The sequence below is a fragment of the Dendropsophus ebraccatus genome, chromosome 2, assembly GCF_027789765.1.
Source record: "Dendropsophus ebraccatus isolate aDenEbr1 chromosome 2, aDenEbr1.pat, whole genome shotgun sequence".
NCBI lineage: Eukaryota > Metazoa > Chordata > Amphibia > Anura > Hylidae > Dendropsophus > Dendropsophus ebraccatus.
The window spans coordinates 153,118,469-153,134,380 of record NC_091455.1 but is presented as its reverse complement, the minus strand read 5'-3'; the positions used below and the strand labels follow the sequence as shown (position 1 = coordinate 153,134,380).

General features: G+C 43.9%; 1 protein-coding gene across 2 annotated transcripts in view; it reads left to right on the top strand.

Moving 5' to 3' along the window:
- The window catches only part of LOC138784709 (maternal DNA replication licensing factor mcm6), a 105,077-nt gene that overhangs the window by 24,357 nt on the left and 64,808 nt on the right, over positions 1 to 15,912 (top strand). The gene's annotated exons all lie outside the window — the stretch shown is intronic.

The window sequence follows — 15,912 nt, the reverse complement described above, 5'->3', positions numbered from 1 at the left end:
ACACAGCCTAAATTAACGTCGCTGCAGCATCGGGCATAGGCTGCAGCGGAGTTAATTTACCACCCAGTGCCGTGAGGAAAATTTTTATTAAAGTATTGTATTGCCCCCCAAAAGTTAAACAAATCACCAATATACACTTATTACGGGAAATGCACATAAAGTGCTTTTTTTCCCTGCACTTACTACTACGTCAAGGCTTCACTTTCTGGATAAAATGGTAATGTCACGACCTGACTCCCAGAGCTGTGCGGGCTGTGGCTGCTGGAGAGGATGATGGCAGGGGGACACTGAGGGACACAGGGCACTAGAGGGACAATGAACATTCCTCTGCCATCATCCTCTCCAGCAGCCACAGCTCACACAGCTCTGGGAGAAAAAATTGCGTACTTCTCCTTTAACAAACACTGTCCTTAACCCCTTAAGGACCGAGCCTGAAATGGCCTTAAGGACCGGAGCAAATTTTATAAATATGACCTGTCACTTTATTCATTAATAACTTCGGGATGCTTTTACCTATCCGGCTGATTCTGAGATTGTTTTCTTGTGACATATGGTACTTCACATTTCTTGTAAATTGAAGTCGATACTTATAAGGAATCTTTATAAAGAAAAAAAAACGTGAAAAATTGTGAAAAAATGCATTTTTCCAACTTTAAAACTTTTCTGCTCATACAGAATGGATTTACCACATAAATTATATATTAAATAGCATTAGCAACATGTCTACTTTGTTGGCGGCATTTATTAAACTATATTTCATTTTTTTTAGACCATAGAAAGTGTAAAACATTAGCAGCAAATTTCCAAATTTTCAGTAAAATTTCAAAATCAGATATTTTTAGGGACCTGTTCAGGTTTAGGCTAGGTTCAGACGCTGTAACTGTGCGGCTGTATTTGCGGCTGTAATTGTGCGGCGGTATTTTTGGTGGTTCGTGTGTATGCTTGGAAGTATAGGATATGCGGCTGCACAGTGCACACTATGTCTGAATCTACGGCCCTATCGTAAATGGACCCGTAAAAAATGAACAAGACCATTGTTTGCGGCTGGACATGCGGCCGAGGATTGACAGGCGGTCCGTACGGAGTACTTCAAAAATAGCCGGTAATGATGCCGAATGCCGATGCCTCTAATAGTTAATATATTAAATTACTAAAACACATTTTCTTTGTAATAAAGACACTTTCGTTGTTCAATAATTTATTTCTAATGAATCCATCATTTTGCAATTAAATATACTGTTAAAATAAATAGATATATAAATAAATGTATATTTATCTATATATTTATTTTTTGACAGTATATTTAAGTGCACAATGATGGATTCGTTAGAATTAAATTATTGAACACCGAAACTGAATTTATTTCCACGAAAATGTGTTTTATTAATTAAATATTAATTAGTACAGGAAGCTCCATAAGCCGTTAATTCATATTCCCGGCAATAGACCATTCTGCACTAATCATCACTTAACTTTAATTAAAACATCAAATGTTTCTTCTAATTATGTTATGACAATAGCATTATTAGAAGAAACATTTAGAATTATATGTGCGTTCAGCTGATTGGCTGAGCGCACATATAATGAGCCGGTCCGCACTACAGTGACTTCATTGTGCTGCGGACCAGCGAAGAGGACACATCGGGGTGAGTATAGAGCTCTCCCCACCCCCTCCCCAGCACTGCACCCCTCCCAGCAAGGAAGGGGGGTCACTTAACACCTTCCTTGCTGGGATGGGTGCAGTCTGACATCAGTCTGGCCCCCAGGGGGTTAAGGGGGATGCAATACATCCTCCCTTAACCCCTTGGGGGCCAGACTGTAAGCAGCGATCTGTAAAGATGCTGCATACTGTAAGGAGCACAACACCGCTCACAGTTGTGCTCCTGTTTGTGTTTGTTTTGTGTGTTTCTCCCTTTTTGTTTTTCAGATATCGGTATCCTGGGGATTACGTCGAATTCCATGGACTACGTGACAGCGGTTGTTGTTTTAATTTTTTTAATAAAATGGTCGATGAGGGGTGTGGGGGTGTTAAAAAAAAATTTAACTCGTGTCTTGTCTTTATTTCTTTACTTTATAGACTTAATAGTGGAAGCCGTCTAATAGACTGAATCCATTACTAAGTCGGTGCCTAGTGTTAGCCGGTATAAAATGGCTAACACTAACCCCCTATTATTACCCCAGTACCCAATGCCACCAGGGGTACTGGGAAGAGCCGGGTGCCAGTGGTCCCGGAGCGTCAGAATTGGCGCTCCTGGACCGGGCGGCAGCAGGCTGGTAAGATTTAGGCTGGGGAGGGCCTAAACCAATGGCTCTTCCCACCCTGGTGTTACCAGGCTGCTGTCGTTTGGTTTTTAACCCGGCTGGTTATAAAAATAGGGGGGACCCTATGCGAGTTTTTTTTTAAATAAATAAATAAATAATTAAAAAAAAAACGCATAGGGTCCCCCCTATTTTTATAACCAGCCGGGTTAAAAATCAAACGACAGCAGCCTGGTAACACCAGGGTGGGAAGATCCATTGGTTTAGGCCCTCCCCAGCCTAAATCTTACCAGCCTGCTGCCGCCCGGTCCAGGAGCGCCAATTCTGACGCTCCGGGACCACTGGCACCCGGCTCTTCCCAGTACCCCTGGTGGCATTGGGTACTGGGGTAATAATAGGGGGTTAGTGTTAGCCATTTTATACCGGCTAACACTAGGCCCCGACTTAGTAATGGATTCCGTCTATTAGACGGCTTCCACTACTAAGTCTATAAAGTAAAGAAATAAAGGCAAGGCACAAGTTTAAAAAATTTTTTTATTCAAATAAAAACACCCCCACACCCCTCATTGACCATTTTATTAAAAAAATTAAAACAACAACCGCTGGTCATCGACGTAGTCCATGGAATCCGACGTAATCCCCAGGATACCGATATCTGAAAAACAAAAAGGGAGAAACACACAAAAAAAAAACACAAACAGGAGCACAACACCCATCATTGTGAGCGGTGTTGTGCTCCTTACAGTATGCAGCATCTTTACAGATCGCTGCTTACAGTCTGGCCCCCAAGGGGTTAAGGGAGGATGTATTGCATCCCCTTTAACCGCCTGGGGGCCAGGCTGATGTCAGACTGCACCCATCCCAGCAAGGAAGGGGTTAAGTGACCCCCCTTCCTTGCTGGGAGGGGTGCAGTGCTGGGGAGGGGGTGGGGAGAGCTCTATACTCACCCCGATGTGTCCTCTTCGCTGGTCCGCAGCACAATGAAGTCACTGTACTGCGGACCGGCTCATTATATGTGCGCTCAGCATAACAGCCAATTAGCTGAGCGCACATATAATTCTAAATGTTTTTCTTCTAATAATGCTATTGTCATAACATAATTAGAAGAAACATTTGATGTTTTAATTAAAGTAAAGTGATGATTTAATACAGAAAGCTCTATTGCCGGGAATATGAATTAACGGCTTATGGAGCTTCCTGTACTAATTAATATTTAATTAATAAAACACATTTTCGTTGAAATAAATAGTTTCTTTGTTCAATAATTTAATTGTAACAAATCCATCATTGTGCAATTAAATATACTGTCAAAAAATAAATATATATATAAATATACATTTATTTATATATATATATTTATTTTAACAGTATATTTAATTGCAAAATGATGGAATCGTTTACATTTAATTATTGAACAACGAAAGGGACTTTATTACAAAGAAAATGTGTTTTATTAATTCAATATATTAACCATGAGAGACATCGGCTATAGTGCAGAGGATCGCAAACCCCGGTAATAGCGATTCATGTAAACGGTGTTCCCTGCTTTCCCAGATGCATCCAGAGGTGTTTGCATCACTTTCTTAAGATTTTATTTGTTATTTTTAGTTGAACCAGATTTCCAAGTAAATGACCGTATGTTTTGAGCCGCATGTCTATTTTTTCCCACGGCCGGAGTTTCACCCGCACATTTACAGCTGCATAAAAAATACAGCCGCACAGTTACATCGTGTGAACCTAGCCTTAAAGTGTATTTGAGAGGACTGTATGTTAGAAAGCCCCACAAAGCATCCCATTTCAGAAACTGTACCCCCAAAACTCTGCAAAAGCACATCCAGAAAGTGTTTTAACCCTTTAGGGCAGTCACAGAAATAAAAACTAAGGGGGATATTTATCAAAGGGTGTAAAATTTAGACTGGTGCAAACTGGCCACAGCAACCAGTCACAGCTACTCTCTCCTTTCACCAGAGCAGAAAGCTGAGCTGTGATTGGTTGGTGTGGCCAGTTTGCACCAGTCTAAATTTTACACCCTTTGATAAATCTCCCCCTAAGTGTGTAAGAAATTTGAAAATTTTAATTTTCTGTGCAGAGATTTTATTGTAATCCAATATTTTTCATAATTATAAACCTATTACCAGAGAAATGCACCCCAATATTTATTGCCCCGTTTCAGCAGTTTATAGAAATACCCCATATGTGGCCCTATTGCGCTATTTGACGCAACCACAAGCCTCAGATACAAAGGAGCGCCTAGTGAATTTCAATGGCTCTGTTATATATGGTCATTTTTGACCGTACCACTTCAGGTTGGCAGAGGCTCTGGGGTGCCAAAATCTAAACACCCCTAAAGGGACACCATTTAAAAAACTGCACCCCTCAAGGAATGTAACAAGGGGTGCGGTGAGCATCTGGACCCCTCAGGTGCTTCACAGATTTTCCGAACAATTTGGCGTGAAAAAAAGTATTTTTTACACTAAAATGTTGTTCTAGCCTTCAATTTTTCATTTTCACAAAGGGATAAAAGGGAAAAAAAACACAGGATATGTAGCGCAGTTTCTCCAGAGTACAGAAATACCCCACATGTGGACATAAAGTGCCAAGCGGGTGCAGGGTGAGCCTCCAAAGGGAAGGTGCGCCAATTGGCTTTTGGAAGCTGGATTTCACTGGAATGGATTTCAGAGCCCTTGTGCTGCCAAAACACTGGAAACCCCCCACAAGTGACCCCATTCTGGAAACTACACCCCTTAAGGAATCTAACTAAAGGTGCGGTGAGCATATGGACCCCATTGGTGACTGGCACAAATGTGGAAAAATGTGACGTGAAAGTGAAAATTTTCACTTTCACGGCACAAATGTGCCCGTCATCAAGGGGTCCATATCCTCACTGCACCCCTTGTTAGATTCCCTGAGGGGTGTAGTTTCCAGAATGGGGTCACTTGTGTCTTGGAAGCACGAGGGCATGGCGTTCATCATCCATTCTAGCTAAATCAAACCTCCAAAATCCAAATGGCGCTCCTTCCCTTCGGAGGCTTGCCCTGCGCCCACATGGCGCTTTATGTCCACATGTGGGGTATTTACGGACTCGGGGAAAAATTCTCTACACATTTTGTGTGTTTTTTTTTTTTCTCTTTTAACCCCTTTTGAAAATTATAAATTCAAGGCTAGACCAACATTATAGTGTAAAAAATGTAATATTTCATTTTCACGCCACATTGTTCCACATTTGTGCCAGTCACCAGTGGGGTCCATATGCTCACTACACCCCTTGTTACATTTCTTGAGGGGTGTAGTTTCCATAATAGGGTCACTTGTGGGGGGTTTCAACTGTTTTGGCTACACAGGGGCCTTTTAAAAGCCTCAAAAAACCAAATAGCGCTCCTTCCCTTTGGAAGCTTACCCTGCACTCGCATGGCACTTTGTCCACATGTGGGGTATTTCCGTACTCAGGAGAAATTGCTCTACACATTTTGTTTTTTTTATCTTTCAGCCCCTTGTTAAAATGAGACAATCAAGACAAGATCAATGATTTAGAGTAAAAATTATTAAAAAAAAATTACACTAAATGTTGGTCTAGCCTTGATTTTTTTTCCATTTCCACAAGGGGTTAAAAAAGAAAATAAATGCAAAGCGTGTAGAGTAATTTCCCCTGAGTACGAAAATACCACACATGTGGACATAATGTGCCATATGGGCACAGGGCAATCCACCAAAAGGACAGAGCACCATTTAGAGGCTGGAATGGAGGATGGAGGCCATGTCGCAATTACAAAGCTCCTGTGCTGCCAGGACAGTAGAAACCCCCCCACAAGTGACCCCATTCTGGAAATTATACCCCATAAGGAATCTAACAAGGGGTGCAGTGAGCATATGGACCCCACTGGTAACAGGCACATATGTAGAACATGTGCCGTGAAAATAAAAAATACCTTTTTTTTTTTTTTTTCCATGTCCCAAATGTGTCCGTCACCAGGGGGCCATATCCCCGCTTCCCCCCCTTGTTAGATTCCTTATGGGGTGTAGTTTCCAGAATGGGGTCACTTGTGGGGGGTTTCTACTGTCCTGGCCGCACAGAGGCTTTGTAATTGCATCATGGCATCCTCTAATGGGAATGGCGGCCATACCTATTTAGCTGGGGAAAGAGGACAATTCTAATTTATTTGGGGGTATTAGGCCAATTATTAGTTTATAAGGTTGAAAATGACAGGTGTTCATCAAATTCAACCTGTGTTGATCCAGAGGCGGAAAAGACGTGTCTGGGGGGCAGCGTATGCTACGCTACCCCCAGACACGTGTCTGGATAATGAGGATGAGGATGAATGGAGGAAAGAAGGATCCCCCCATTCATCCTCACTGGCTGTTTTGGTGTCGGAGGCAATAATAGTGTACGCGTCCGACACCGAAAACGCCCTCCTGGGGGCCATTTTTATATAGAAATTGGTATATGGGGTATGTAGTGGTGTAGTGTAAAACTTTAGTCAACGTAGTGTTTTTTAAGTTTTTTTTAACATTCAGTATAAAAAAAAAACTACGCCAAAAATGGTATTGCTGATAAATGCCGCACTTATGTGCAGATCGTGGCAGTAGGATACAGAAAAAAACACCCTACGTCAAAAAGGAGGAGTTGCTGATTAGCAGCGCACTTACGTGCGATGCAGATCAACACTCAGCGGCGTAAAGGTGCGGAAATAACAACAACAAAAAAATTTTGAAAAAAAAAAAAAAAAAACCTTTACTACATGCTGAACATCCCTCTAGCTGCTAAGTGTTTTACACTTTTCAGCCACTAGAGGGTAGCAGAGCGCCGAAAAAAACGTCGGACATCGGAGGGGCCGACTGAAAAGGCCGAAGACCCGAACGGAAGAAGATGACGTCACAAAACCCGGAAGACACCGATCGGGACCTCGGGATCCAGTTAGTATGGCCAAATACCTGCTCTGGACCCCTCAGCTACCTGGCTGAGGGGTCCAGAGCAGGCAGTTATCATTTTTGGGGACTTTGATCGCTGTGATCGGGACGTGGCACCATGGCCACCATTACTTTTAACAGTAATGGCAGTCGATGCCGACCTCGGACAGCACCGGCTGCCATTGTTTTCCGGGTCATCGGGTCATCGATGGCCCGGAAAGGTTCCGATCGCCGTTATTGGCTAATCTAAACTGATCAGCCAATAGCAGCGATCGTTGGCATGGGGAGAGATGGCCTGCAGTGTATTTCTGCAGGCAATCTCTCCCGATCGCGTACCGGCCGGCCGCTGCGCCCTCTTAAAGAACCCGCGTACCGGTATGTCATGGGTCCTTAAGAGGTTTTTTTTTTTGTTTTTTTTTTTTGCAGAAATCAATAATCCAGGCGATTTCAAGCAACGTTGTAATTGGGTTTATTAGGCAAATATGCAATTATCTGCATTTTACAAGACTTTTTTCCCAGGTCCCCCCTCCTCTCCTTTCTGTCATCCACTGCTCATAATTGGGAAATCTCAGACAGGTCCTGTCTGTGCTATGGAAAGGGGAGGGGGGAGGAAAGACGAGTGAGGTTAGTGGGCAGCAAAGAACAAAGGATTACACAACAGGGAGCCGCTGAAAGCTCTATTCAGAGGTCAGAGAGGTCAGTGGTGACATCAGAGGAGAGAGCCTGGTGATGTAGCTTTAAATTAACTCTGTTGTCCTGTTTTGGAGCCTCATCTTCTCTCCTCCATAGAGAACAATGAATACAGGGGGGAGGGCTTCAAACTGCTTTTTCATGATAAAAATGCATTATTCGGCTAACAAACGCAATTACAAAGTTTCTTAAAATTGTCTGTACTATTGATTTCTGCAAAAAAAAAAAACTTTTAAGGATTTTAATCTGTATAGTCTGGAGGAAAAAAGGGAAAGGGGAGACTTGATTGAAACCTTTCCTGATATGGTTTATACCTCACACCTTCCACCATTTTTGTGTCTCGTCTTTGGACCCGTTTTATTTTATCAATGTCCTTTTTTTAGGTGAGGTCTCCAGAACTGGACACAGTATTCCAGATGTGGTCTCACTAGAGCTCCATACAGCGGCATCGCAATCTCCCTCTTCCTACTGGTTATACCTCTAGTTACACAGCCCAGCATACAATTTGCTTTTCCCATCGCTTAGTTGTACTAGTGACTCATTTTAAGGCTGTCAGAAATAAACACCCCTAAATCCTTCTCTTCTGAAGTCTTTGCCAACACAGAACTGCCAATTATAATACTCTGTGCATTATTTTACATTTGGAAACATTGAACTTCAATTTCCAATGTTCCAATGTTTTAACCACTTATCTAGCAAAGCTAAACAGTTTTCCATATTACTGACACCTCCAGGAATATCTACCCTGTTGCACACTTTTGTGTCGTCTGCAAACAGACAAACCTTACCTACTAAACCTTCTCCTATATCACTTACAAACATATTAAAAAGAATAGGACCCAGTACAGACCCTTGTGGCACACCACTTGTAACCAGTCTCTGCTCGGAATATACACCATTACCAACAACCCTCTGATATCTCTCCTTCAGCCAACAACAAATTCACTAAACTATCCAGGGATTAAGTCTAATTTACCTTACCGCCCATGACAGCACACCTGGAGAGCACCTCCCACCGCAGGACAGGAAACCTGAGGATATAAAAGTTTGACACCTCTCCACAGACCTAGTTTAGGTTTTCTGTCCTTGTGGATGGGAGGTCTGGGGACACTCCATCGGGAGTGGGCCGCAGGTCCTCAGTTTGCGACAGGAAGAGTGGGGCTCCCTGCAGGCGTAAGGGTCTTCTGGTGAGCAGCTTGGAAGTTGGCGGGGGTCTCTCCGGACTCTGGCGGGGCTCCAACTGGAGGCGGTGATCCCCGGCTGAGGGATTGTGGCCTCCGGGGAACGAGGCATCCTAGCGTGCTGACTTCCGGGATTACCCTGGCGTCTGACGTCAGCGCGGGGCAGTATGGGGAGTAGGCCCGGCAACATGTGTTTATGTTTAGAGATAATCCCCCAGCCTAAGGAATCTAGATCTTCTGAGCGACTGTCACAAGAAATGTGGAGAATGTAGAAGGGAATTAAGTGAGGATTACCATAGGTCTGTGTGCCCTACATGTGTAGATCGTATGGTAGCCCAGGAATCCAGGTCTCTGGCTGATAGTCTCAAACAGATGGTCAGAGATGAAATCAGAACTTCCTTCTCCCAGATACAGGCCCTGGTCCCTCGGGTAGCCTAGTCCAGTCCGAGCCATCCCCTATTATGCAATGGCAGGACGTAGAAGAAGGGGAGATACAGACAGTCTCTGATGTAGAGGAAGAACCGGTCTCCAGTAAAACATGGTTCCCGGCCGAGGATACGGATCAGCTAATAAAAGCTATTAGTTCATCTATGAACATAGAAGATCCGAAACATCCACTGTCCGCAAAGGATGCTCTATATCAGGACTTGGCCCCCAAAAAAGGCCGAACATTCTCTCTGCATTCAAGTATTTAAACCCTAATTAAAAGAGAATGGGATATCCCAAATAGGAAATTCTTTGTGCCACGTTATTACAATAGAAAATACCCGTTTGAAGAGCAAGATTGTAAAACCTGGGAGAAAGCCCCAGCAGTTGATGCGTCCATAGCCAGGTTGGCAAAATAGGATAGCCTGCCTTTTGAGGATCTAGCCTCCTTGCCAGGTCCTATGGACCCGAAAGCGGATCACTTCAATCGGAAGACCTGGGAGGCCACAACTAGCACACTACGAACCAGTGTGGTGGCTACTTGCGTAGCTAGGTCTTTAAGAGTCTGGTTGAGTGAACTAAAAACACAACTAACCAATGACAATGCCTCGGCCAGTATCCTTAATGATTTTCCAGTATTGTCCAAAGCAGGGGACTTTAAGGCTGAGGCCTCTGTAGACTCTCTGAGAATGTCAGCAAAAGCAGCAGTGCTTTCAAACTCGGCCAGATGAGCCCTCTGGTTGAAAACATGGAAAGGTGATATTGCAGCCAAAGGAAAATTATGTGCCATCCCGTGTGACTGCGAGTCTTTTTGGTCCGGTCCTTGACTCCTTGCTGGAGAAGGCCTCAGACAGAAAAAAGGGATTCCCTGGTCAGCCTAAATCTCAGGAGAGCCAGGCCAAGAAACAGTATAAGAGGCCCTTCCGTCCTAGACAGGACTCAAATAAGAGGTTTAAAGCCCCGGGTAGAGGTATAGGGTTTCTTTTTTCCGGGAGGGACAAAACCAAGAATCCACAATGATGTTTGTCCGGTGGGGGGATGTCTGTCCCTTTTTGCCCCAGCCTGGGGGGAGATCTCCTCCAGTCCCTGGGTTCTAAATACTGTGTCTCGGGGTCTTCTGCTGGAATTCAGCAGTGTCCTGAGGGACATATCTTCCCACCAGACTTGTCTCAGACAAGGAGAAGCAAGCAGCTATGGAATTAGAGGTGCTTTCCTTGATTCACAAAAACGTAATAGTGCCAGTCCCCTTAGATCAGCGGGGGACGGGGTACTATTCTCCCCTCTTTTTAGTAAAGAAGCCAAACGGCTCCTTCAGAGTAATTATAAATCTAAGAGGTCTGAATGTTCATCTAAAATACAAAAATTTCCGTATGGAAACTCTGAAATCTGCTCTGCATCTTTTATTTCCAAACTGCCTGATGCCATCCATAGATTTAGAGGATGCGTATTACCATGTCCCGATTCATCCATCTCATCAGAAATTCCTGAGGCTAGCTGTGAATATCAAGGGACAATGGTGCCACTACCAGTACAGGGCACTGCCGTTTGGAATCTCCCAGGCACCAAAGGTGTTCACAAAGATTGTGGCAGATATGGTGGCAATTATAAGGATGAAAGATATCGTTCTAGTTCCCTACCTGGATGATTTCCTCCTCATCTCTGATTCGTTCAGCCTCTCCTTCTCCATCTGGACCAAGCTTCACAAATTATAAAGTCTTTGAGTTGGAACATCAACACAAAAAAATCAAATTTGATCCCATCACCCAAATGCATCTTCCTAGAAGTCCTACTGGACTCTACAGTCCAAATGCCATACCTGCCAGAGGTCAAAAGACAAATCAGAGAAAGTTCATAAGCTTTTCTTAACCTTCAGACCATCCTTGCGAGAGGCAATGTCTGTCTTAGGTCTTTTGACCTCAACAATCCCAGCAGTAAGATGGGCTCAATTCAGAACAAGACCCTTACAACAAAACATCCTGTTCAATTGGAACGGAGCACAGGAGACACTAGACCTACCTTTCCCCCTTTCATCCGAAGCAAGGCTGTCACTTCGGTAGTGGTTAGATACAATCAATCTATCAGTGGGCATTCATTGGTCACCACATCCATTACTGAGAATCACAACGGACGCAAGTCCTTGGGGTTGGGGGGCTCATATGGGCTCCCAGATGAGACCAGGTCAGTGGCCCCTTCAAGTCAGGCACTCATCCTCAAATTATAAGGAACTGTTGGCTATCCAGATGGCCCTACAAGCCTTCAAAACTCAGATCCGCCACAATCACATACTGATCTACACAGACAACACAACAGCAGTTGCATACGTAAACTGGCAGGGGGGCACAAGATCACAGACTCTTTTGAATCTGTCATCGCAAATTTTTTTCTTCGCAGAGGAGAATTTAATGTCGCTATCAGCAGTGCATCTAAAAGGAAAGCAAAACAGGGTAGCGGACTTCCTAAGCAGAGTACAGCTAAATCAAACAGAGTAGTCCCTAAACAACGAGATCTTCCTCCTCATAACAAAAAGGTTCGGCAATCCGTCCATAGACCTCTTTGCCACTAAACAGAACCGAAAGCTACACAAGTTCTGCTCCCTAAATCCTCTAGAACATCCGACGGCAGTAGAAGCATTCTCCCTACATTGAGGGAAAGAAAAAGGGTATGCATTTCCCCCCTTCAAACTGATCCCAAGAGTCATCAAAAAAATCAGAGGACAAAGCTACCATTTTTCTAGTAGCTCCGTTCTGGCCAAGAAGGCCGTGGTTCACCTGCCTAAGAAAAATGTCAACAAGTCAGCCATGTGTTCTTCCAGAAATAAAAGATCTCCTGTTGCAGGGCCCAGTAGTGCACCCAGAATCCCGGAGTCTCCACTTGACTGCTTGGATGCTGAGCGGGGAATCCTAAGAAGAGGCTTCTCGGATGGTGTGATAAATACCCTACTTTCTAGTAGGAAGGACGTCACGTCAAACATTTACTTTCGTGTCTGGAGGGCCTTCCTTTAGTTTCTCAAAGGGTAGCCAGGATCCATTAGATCAGCCTAATATCCCCTTAGTTCTTAGTTTCCTCCAAGCGGGACTGGACATGAACTTGAGTACAAGTACCGTGAAGGTCCAAATCTCTGCATTAAGCTAATTTCTAAACTATAAGTTGGCCGACAACTCTCTTGTGAAAAGATTTATTACTGCCGCCTCCCGTCTAAATCCTCCGAAAAGAGTTACAGTACCTCAGTGGGAAATGTTAACCATCAAGATGTCCTTTCTCCTCGCCATAACTACAGCAAGAAGGGTAGGCGAACTACAGGTGTTATCTGCTCATCCTCCTTACACTCAGATCTTTGAAGACAGAGTGGTCATGAAGACTTTTCCCACTTTTTTGCCCAAAGTAGTTTCAGAATTTCACAAAAACAGGACATTATTCTCCCTCCTTTTTGCAATGCTCCAAAAAATCAAAAGGAGGCCACTCTTCACACGCTAGACGTTAGAAGGTGTCTGCTTAAATATCTAAAAGTCACTAAAGAGTTCAGGTCCTCAGAGAACCTATTACTGCAATTTTTAGGCCCAAGTAAGGGGAAAGCGGCCTCTAAGGCTTCAGTTAGTAGATGGATCAAGCAGTGTATCTCGCTAGCCTACACTAGTAAAGAGAAAGATCCTCCTCCATTCTTCACTGCCCACTCTACCAGATCAATAGCAACATCTTGGGCAGAGAGAGCAGATGCTTCATTAGACCAAATTTGCAAAGCTGCCACCTGGAGTTCTGTTCATACATTTTTCAAACACTATCGTGTTCAGCTTAGGCCAGTTTCTGACCTAGCTTATGGCTAGCTATTACAAATCTCCAGGGGTGCTGTCATGGGCGGTAGGGTAAAGACACGATTACTTACGGGTAATCTTGTTTTCGGTAGCCCATGACAGCACCCCTCAAATATACCCTGCCCGTAAAAATGTACCTAGAGGTGGCTGAAAATTTTTTTGTTATGTTCTGTGTTGTATGTTTTATTTCCGCTGGAGTACTTGTTAACGAACTGAGGTCTGTGGAGAGGTGTCAAACTTTTATATCCTGTTTTCTGTCCTGCGGTGGGAGGTGCTCTCAAGGGGTGCTGTCATGGGCTACCGAAAACAAGATTACCCGTAAGTAATCGTCTTTTTTCTCTAACTTCTCTATTAGCTCTTTATGGAGAACTGTATAAAAGGCTTTGCTGAAGTTCAGATAGGCGATATCCACGGCACCACCACCACAACGAGATTAGTCTTACATGATTGACCCGCAGTAAAGCCGTGCTGGTCATCTCATATCATCTTTAAGAGTTTCTATCATTTTTACTACTACAGATGTTAAAGGGAACCTGTCACCCCTGTGCCGGGGTGACAGGCTCCCGACCCCCCAATAGAGCCCCCCATACTTACCTAATCCCGCCGGGTCCCGCTTCTGGAGGTGGTCGGGTGATGAAGATCTCAGCCGCTGCAGCCCGGTGCGCGCTGAGAGATGAGTCCAACGCTCATAGAGAATGACGGAGCGCTGGAGACTCCTGTCATTCTCTATGGGTGTTGGGCTCATCTCTCAGCGTGCGCCGGGCTGCAGCGGCTGAGATCTTCATCACCCGACTACCTCCAGAAGTGGGACCCGGCGGGATTAGGTAAGTATAGGGGGCTCTAATGGGGGGTCAGGAGCCTGTCACCCCGGCACGGGGGGTGACAGGTTCCCTTTAAGCTCACTGGCCTGTAGTTACTGGGTTCCTCTTGTGGATGGGTATAACATTGGCCTTTTTCCAATCATATGGGACATCTCCTGTTAGTAGGGATTGGTTATACAGAGCTGTAAGGGGGCAGCAATCACAAGAATTTCAAGAATACTTTTTAGTACTTATTCCTTAAAGTGTAACTGTCATTTTTTTTTTTTTTTTTTTTTTATGACACACTAATAGATTTTATTAGGCAAGAAAACCCTCTTTCTGTACTCAAAAAGCGTTTTTCAAGCGTCGTTTCCCCCCACCACCACCACACACACATACACACACCGCTACATTCACACGTTCAGTATTTTTCATCCATTTTCATTGACTAGGAAACACAGAACACATTAATTTCAATGGACCTATTCATACATACAGTACATTTGCGGTCTGCAATACGTGGCGTAAAAAATTAGGACAGGTTGAAATACGGTCCATGATTGCAAAAGGGGCACCCCTATGAAGAATGCAAAATTTGCTGACAGTGCATCTCCTGGCACCCATTTTATGAAGGGAATAGCTGTAAAATGGCCCCCTGATTAGTTGCTTACATTTTTGCCATCTATTTTTTTTTTTTTTTTTTTCCACTACACCTTAATTTGCGGATCTGCCAAAACGGATTCAGATTAACAGCTTTGTTTAACCTCTTAAGGACGCATGACGTACCCGTACGTCATGCGCCCGTAAGAGGTGGTCAGAGCGGGGAGGTGCAGTGACCCCGCTATGAACCGCCACGGTTCCGGATGCCCCTTGTAGCCCGAGACGGCGGGTATTAGCAGGCACGGTCCGATCGCCATGCCCGCTAATACAGTAATCAGATGCAGCTGTCAAACATGACAGCTGCACCCGTTACCGGACGCAGCTTATCCCTGGTGTCTAGTGGGTGAGATCGCTCCTCCCGGACGTTGTCCCGGAAGAGCGATCTCCGTACCTGCTGCCGGCCGGGGACGTTTCCAAGGTGGCGCCGTTCCTGGCTCGGCACTCGTTTGTTTTCGGCTGCAGCAGCTTCTAGTATATGTGTAAAAAAAAAAAAAAAAATTATAAGTAAAAAGCCCCCCCCCCCCCAATAAAAGTCTGAATCACCCCCCTTTTCCCAGGTTTTAAGTGAAAGTAAATAAATAAACATCTTTGCTATCGCTGCGTGCGTAATCGCCCGAATTATTAATCACATTACTGATCTCGCACGGTAAATGGCATAAGCGCAAAAAAATCACAAAAAAATCACAAAGTGCAAAATTGCGCATTTTTGGTTGCATCAAATACAGAAAAAATGTAATAAAAATCGATCAAAAAGTTGTAAATGCGCAATCAAGGTACTGATAGAAAGCAAACATCATGGCGCAAAAAATGACACCTCATACAGCCCCATAGACCAAAGGATAAAAGCGTTATAAGCATGGGAATAGAGCGATTTTAAGGAACATATTTTTGTAAACAATGTTTTGAATTTTTTACTGGCCATCAGATAAAAGAAAAGTTATGCATGTTATATATCATTTTAATCGTAACGACATGAGGAACATGCATAATAAGTCAGTTTTACCCCAAGGCGAATGGCGTAAAAACACATTCCCCCCAAACAAAAGAAATGCGTTTTTTTTTTTTTTTTATCACACTTTGAATTATTTTCTGGTTTCGCAGTGTACTTTATGCTAAAATTCAGCCTGTCATTGCAAAGTACAATTAGTGATGAAAAAAATAAGGGCTCATGTGAGTTTCTAG